This window comes from Macadamia integrifolia, chromosome 2 (assembly GCF_013358625.1).
Source record: "Macadamia integrifolia cultivar HAES 741 chromosome 2, SCU_Mint_v3, whole genome shotgun sequence".
Taxonomy (NCBI): domain Eukaryota; kingdom Viridiplantae; phylum Streptophyta; class Magnoliopsida; order Proteales; family Proteaceae; genus Macadamia; species Macadamia integrifolia.
Window position 1 is genome coordinate 38,757,993 of NC_056558.1, and position 5,618 is coordinate 38,763,610.

Genomic DNA, 5,618 nt, shown 5'->3' on the forward strand with positions numbered 1-5,618 from the left:
ATAAGTCGAAACTAGTAGCTTTGAAACAAAGCTACTAGTTTCATCCATCACCAAGGAAGGCTAATTCTAAGAAGCCATCAAAAGAAAAGAGACTAAAGGTAGCCAAGATAAGTAGCTTCCTTCACCATGACAAAACACATACCAACTAAATAGAACAGGACATCTGAGCATGGGTACCTACAAAAGACTCTCACCCTTCACCCGAAATACATTAAGTTGATCCACCTCTCCCATGCAAGACATTTACGACCAGTAGACCACAATCACCAAAGAAACCCAAAAATATACTAACTTCTGAACATGAACAATTAGAAACACAGAAACACAGAACTTTCACTGAGAAATAGAAATTAGCAAGCAATTGACCCCAACTTCAAATGGTGTAACCACTACACCATAATCCTTCAGAAAAATCAAAGAGCATCAGAGTCAACTACCTTATGGGCTGATTATGGGTCTGAGGCAGACAAGATGTTGAGCCTTCGTTCTCAACATATCCATCGAAAGGAGAGCTACAGACTAATTACTAAAGCCCCATAACCACCCAATAGATATATAAGAATCTCCTTTGAGATATAAGTATCAATCTGAACAAATACAAGATCATCAAGCCCTACGATAAATAATATAGGATCTACTCTACGTTCTAGCTCCCACCTGAAACTGAGTGCAACATAGTTCATAATGCCATGACAATAATTGAAGACAACCAAACACCAAAAGTCCCAAGTTTCCTAGAGAACCATTTATTATTATCTTCTTTATTGCATGATTATGGTCTTTATTGCTGTCAATATGTGAGACTGCCTCTTAATTATAGAAATGTCATAATTTCTTGCCGTTGACTAGTCATTGCCAGCGATTCACCTTAAGAGGACTGAATGCTTAAGCATCACCACTTTGACTTCCATGAATGATACTCTTTTACAGAAGTTAATAGTTGACACTGTTCTGAATTCAGCATCAAAACAGATGCAGTTAAAACATGAACTATGAATTGCATGATCATTTTGTAGAGCGTTTCATATACCCTAAAGGCAAATCCACATGTTTTCATGTTGGGAACGAATGCGCAACCATGAGGAAGAAACAAAGCAAACAATCACACAACACGAGGAATTTAGCATGATTCAGCATGAATGCCTACATCCAACCAGGAGAACATGAGATTTTCCACTAAACCTGAAAAAGACTCTCCACACCACTTTCCACCTCACAAATTGATCTCCCCTTTGCATGTGTTAAGGTTTTTCCATAAAGACAATATATAGGGAACCCGAAAACTCTAATCCCCACAAAATTATAATTTTACTCCCGTACAAGTAATGGACCCAACCCGACCTAATTACAAATACAAGGTCAATAATAATTATGTGGACCCGAATAATACAAGACACCCCCAACCGCAACAATCTCCAACAACAACAACAATATCCAAAACCTTATCCCAACTTAATGGGGTCGGCTACATGGAGATTCCAAGTAAGGACGAGCAGAAGGATCCATGCAAATAGATTGACAAATAATGGCTAATCATAATAAGTGTCCGCTATCAACCTGACGCACCACTACAGATCAACCACAGGCTTATAACAGCAAACTATAATAAAGTATCAGTTGTCTACCTGACGTACCATATAGATCAGTCAAGCCAAAGCGTCCTACATACATTACGTCCACCATAAAGACAATCCATCACCCAACCTACTTTTCTAAAAGGAGGATTCATATAACGAATTCTCCACCATTGCGAATTATCTCTGCCTATAGGTCATACCAAGACCAAAATGGCCCACACCACCACCCGGGTTGTCCCGTATAGGCGTATAGCTCATCACCGCCGCAAGATGTGACGTGGCTCCACCTCTATTGCCATTGTAGCCTGCTCTAAGGGATCATTGCTTCTCACCAAATCCAAAGTGAAAGACAACCGCTTCTTTCTAGACTTGCATTTGTTCATCGCATGAACCATCTGCAGTCTTCTATCCTCCACCTATACCTCTTGCTTGAGTTCCAGCTCCACTTGTTTCCACACTCTCTGCCAATCTATACAGATTCCAAATCATCCTTCCCCTTGCATCACAACCATGGCCCCTCTTGAAACCCTAAGAACTCCACCACCTTCAGATGAGCATTTGAAACCTCTCGATTCCAACGTTCCTAGTGAAACCAATTAGATCCTGCACATGCCTCACCCCAGTGAAAGTTCGCACAATCTCATCAAACATGTGAATTTGTACAATCCTGATCCCGACAATCCTGCTTTGCATTATTATCCATTTTGACGACGCCATTATCACACGCATGATATGTAGCAAATTGATCCCTGATTGAACACATATGAAATGAACAACTAGAATCTAAAATCCAATCTGGAGTATCCATACTTGATGAAATAGCAAGAAAATCTTTATCATCACTCTAAGACCCTTCCACTATAGTAGTATTTGATAATTTATCTCTATTCTCCTCCCTTTATCCTCCTTACGCTTCAAACAATTCTTCTTTACATGACTTTCCTCTTTGCAATAATAAGTTATTTTGCGACCTTTTGACTTAAAGCAACCCTTTTATACTTGCCAAACTCCTCCAATCTTTCATTTGATCCGTCTTGTCCCCAACCACCACCTGCAACCAAGCACTACCCTCCTCTGACACCCCTCACTGCTATTTTTCCGTTGTCTCATTCATTAACAAAGCAACAATAACCTCATCAAGTTTGTACGTATCCTTACCGAATAGGAATATAGAGAGCAGACTTTGGTGCAATGGTAAGGTTGCTCCATTGCAACCTAGTGGTCATAAGTTCGAGTCAGGAAACAACCTCTCCACAAAGCGTGGTTAAGGCTGTGTACATTATGACCCTCCCAAGACTCCGCAATGGTGGAAGCCTCGTGCATTAAGTAAACCCTTCCCAAATAGTAATGTAGTCACAATGTGATCAAATGAAGGAGGTAGTGAAGCCAACAAGAAAAGTGTCTTTTCCTCCTATTCAATCTTAACATCAAGAGCCGACAATTCTGTAAGTATCGTGTAGAACTTGCCCAAGGACACCTCAAACTTCACACCCTCTGACAAACGAAGGCCATATAACCGTTTCTTCTTCAAAAACCAACTAATTTGTCAATAACCTAGACTCGTACATACTCCCCAGCTTTGTCTAGACTTCCTTTAAATCCACCAACCCCCGATGACCTCATGAAGAGTGTTATCCACAAGATACAACTAGATTGTGTTGTTTGCTAGATCCTTCAACTCTTGCCACTCATTTTCCTTCATCTTGTCCAGATTTTATGATTTCTTCCTGAGAGCCTTGATTGTCCCCTCCCACATAAAGATATTCTTCACCCGTTATTGCTACAAGGTGAAGTCATTATGGTCATAGAAGCGTTCAATGGAGAAACTCGAACCCTTCACCACCATCTGATTTACCTAATCTATGCCTTCATGCCCACCATCAACCTCAAAGTACTTAGTTACCGTTAATCTTACACAAACACACAAAATCTAAACCAACGGAGCGGAATTTGCTCAATCTATCCCATCCATTGAGTCCGGAATACCGAAAAACCTTAGGAACACCCGACCTCTATACCACACCCTTTGTACAAAATCATATTTTTCGTGCAAAGCCCAAACTTGTACGATATCGGCTTTGAAAACATCCTTTTTTTTCTTTTTCGAGCGCAAACCCATGCATTCACCTTTTCCTTTCTCGTTTGTACGAACAAACACTTCTTCTACTACTCGTGAGGTGTATGAAGAAGCACTCTACTAACCTTTTGATTTTTTATTTTTTTTAACTCCTTCAAGTCTCCTGTTGCACAATATGACGACAAGTTTGAAACACCTTTTCTCTCCTTCGTAAGAACTTCGTTATACCTCATATAAATTCTTCCTGGATTTCAACTAACGTGTTCTTTTTCTTCTTCACCATGCAACCTCTATTATCTTCCTATTTTACATGAACACACTTCATAAAAGAAAATTTCAATTGAGGAAAAAAAACCCTTAACTTCTTCCTGTCCCCTTGCACATTGCCCTTTCTTCAAATCTTTGTACACATTGTGCAACAATCTACTGAACCTCGCTCTGATACCACTTGTTGGGGACGAATACGCAGCCATGAGGAAGAAACCAAGTAAACAGTCATAGGACACAAGGAATTTAATGTGGTTCAGCACTAAATCTACATCCACTTGAGAGAACTAGAGATTTTCCACTAAACCTTAAAAAACCCTCTACACCACTCTCTACAACATAAAGTGATCTCCCCTTTGCTTATGTACAGGGTTTTCCAACAAAAACAATATAAAAGGAACCCAAAAACCCTAATCTCCACACAATTATAATTCTACCCCCGCCGAACATGTAATGGACCTAAATCCGACCCAATTACAAATACAACCCCAATGATAATTATGGGGAACCGCGAAATACAAGACACACCCAACTCAACATTTCATTTTCAATGTTTCCCCTAGATATTATGTGATATGAACAAGCCCGCATTCATCGTTATAGAACCCGATATAACATAATAGTCTTTAATAGCTAGAAAGGAAGCCAAGCAATGCTCCATTGCTCCTAATAATAGTATTTCTTCTGTAATGACATACAAAATAATTTTCTGTGAACCTTGTTGACCTTGTTAAGAGGTCAGCACCTCCCTTTAATTTTGAGACTTCATCAAGACCCCTGGTTTGCATATCCATTAGCTTTTTTCTATCTCCTCCTTCTTCTTTCGTCCCCATTTTTGGAAAATTTCCATTAAAGCTCCACCAAGTTATGTACCCACCTTTCCTTTTGGATATTACCAGTTAGTGTGGCACTATTTCAATAGAACATTTAACAGATTAGACAAACAATATTGGAATTCCACAATTCTACATGATACCTATATAACATCTTATTTTTCCAATTTTACCGATTAACTCAAACAAATTGGCATAGATACTGTTAGGTGACACCCTTCCGAAAATATTAAACCATTATTAAAAATCACTTTCTGTGATGCGTCTTTGACTATTGATTTATCTTCTTCTCTTACCTCCTTTTACTGCTTTTTTTCCTTCTTTTGTTGCTTCTTTATATTCATTTTTCCATATCGGATCCATGTAGCCGACCCCATTTAGTTGGGATAAGGTTAAGAAGGCACAAATAAATTCTCATGGATGATTTTGGGCCAAAGAACTTGCACCATGCATCTGATTAATATCTGGGTCATTAGGATGCCTTTGAACAATTTTCAAATATATCTATTACCCTTGTTTCTATGGGAAACTAGCATTCAGTGCAACCAGAAATGTTTCTGTTTCAGGGATAAGGTAAACTGTTTCGAGGGGAATAATATAAAGCTTACATGAGAAAGTCTCTTTGCTAATGATACCCTACACTATCAAATTGGGTGGATGGTCAAGTTTTTTTCTCAAGCACCAAGGCTGAGTATGAGGCAATATTTCTATTCATCCTTCCTATAATTACATTATTAAAGGATTCATTTCACAATTTAGAAGGGCTTCCTAAATGCTATCAAAATCAAAATCTAGCATGTCATGCCAGGTGATTGGAGCAAAAATGTAGAAATGGTACAAAAATCATGCTGCATTAGACAACCA

At 38.9% G+C, this 5,618-nt stretch overlaps 1 protein-coding gene across 1 annotated transcript in view; it reads right to left on the minus strand.

The window, feature by feature from the left end:
- LOC122071965 (AP-4 complex subunit sigma) overlaps nucleotides 1–5,618 on the minus strand; it is an 8,221-nt gene that overhangs the window by 1,960 nt on the left and 643 nt on the right. The window lies entirely within an intron of this gene.